Source organism: Ornithorhynchus anatinus, chromosome 1 (genome assembly GCF_004115215.2).
Source record: "Ornithorhynchus anatinus isolate Pmale09 chromosome 1, mOrnAna1.pri.v4, whole genome shotgun sequence".
In the NCBI taxonomy this organism is placed as follows: domain Eukaryota; kingdom Metazoa; phylum Chordata; class Mammalia; order Monotremata; family Ornithorhynchidae; genus Ornithorhynchus; species Ornithorhynchus anatinus.
This window is the reverse complement of record NC_041728.1, coordinates 126,776,978-126,778,452: the sequence shown is the minus strand read 5'-3', so window position 1 is coordinate 126,778,452 and position 1,475 is coordinate 126,776,978. Positions and strand designations below refer to the sequence as shown.

General features: G+C 46.6%; 1 non-coding gene across 1 annotated transcript; it reads left to right on the top strand.

The window, feature by feature from the left end:
• The first annotated feature begins 1,130 nt into the window (after positions 1-1,130).
• On the top strand, positions 1,131-1,266 carry LOC114817027. The gene has a single exon (XR_003764865.1). It is a non-coding gene; the product is annotated as a small nucleolar RNA SNORA7 (small nucleolar RNA).
• Positions 1,267-1,475: the final 209 nt, after the last annotated feature.

The window sequence follows — 1,475 nt, the reverse complement described above, 5'->3', positions numbered from 1 at the left end:
AGACGTTCAGAACATTTCATCTCCCTCCTCAAAAAATCTCCAGTGGTTGCCTATCCACCTCCGTATCAAACAAAACTCCTCACCATTGGCTTTAAAGCACTCCATCACCTTGCCCCCTCCTACCTCTCCTCACTTCTCATCTTCTACAACCCAGTCCGCACACTTTGGTCCTCTCATGCTAACCTTCTCACTGTGCCTGGATCTCACCTGACTCACAGCCGAAGCCTGGCCCATGTCCTACCTCTGGCTTGGAACACCCTCCCTCCTCAAATTCACCAGACAATTACTCTCCCCCCATTGAAAGCCTTACTGAAGGCACATCCCCTCCAAGAGGCCTTCTCCATTTAAGCCCCATTTTTCCTCATCTCCCACTCCCTTCTGTGTCACCCTGACTTGCTCCCTTTGCTCTTTCCCCCTCTTCCCACTCCACAGCACTCATGTATATATCTGTAATTTCCTTTATTTATATTGATGTCTGTTTATTTGTACTGATGTCTGTCGTCCCCCCCCCACCACCACACACACACTGTGAGCTCTTTGTGGGCAGGTAATGTCAGTCTTTATTGCTGTATTGTGCTTTCCCAAGTGCTTAGTATAGTACTCTGCACCCAGTAAGTGCTTAATAAATACTTTTGAATGAATGAATGAACTGTGAAATTTCTGAGGCACTTACTGTGTGTCAGACTGTGTACTAAGTGCTTGGGTAAATATACTTCAAACACATTTTACAGATTCCCTGACCTATATGGGTCTCACAGACTAAGGGAGAGGGAGAACAGACATCTTATTCCCATTGTACAGATGAAGAAACTGAGGTACATGGAAGTTAAATAACCCATCCAGGGTTATACAGCAGGCAAGTGGCAGAGCCAGGATTAGGAACCTTTTCCCTTTTCACTAGGCCACATCATTTCTCCAAGATCAGTTCTTTTCTTAAAGTCTTCAAATGAGTCCCAGCTCTTCCCTGCTTCCTTTTTTAAGGGATCTTATCCTATCCTCGCTAGATTTTAAGCTCCTTGAGCCCTGTTCTCTTGGTTACTTTATTGTTCTCTTTCAAGTACTTAGTGCACACCTTAAGTGTGCCTTGATTGATCATCAAATGCCATTTGGAACCCAGTAATTGGGTGCTGCACCTCAGGGTTGCACCTGGAGAGTTTCCAGTACTCTACCAGTCTCTACTATGGGAGGGAGAGTCAAGCAGAGACATATCCATTCCATTCCTAGCTTGGGCAGTGGCTAGCGAGTGGAAGGCAATCTGCTACAAGTTAAAACTCCCCTGGGCTGGGCAACAGCAGCATGGGAGAAAGTCAAGGGCGGAGTCTCAGGTTTACTGAGCTGAAGGAGGCAATGGTAAACCGCTTCCATATTTTTACCAAGAAAACTCTATGCATACACCCCCAGAGCAGTTGCAGGTGGAGGTGGGGCATTCTGGGAGAGATGCGTCCAAGGTGTAGCTATGGGTCGGATATGACTCG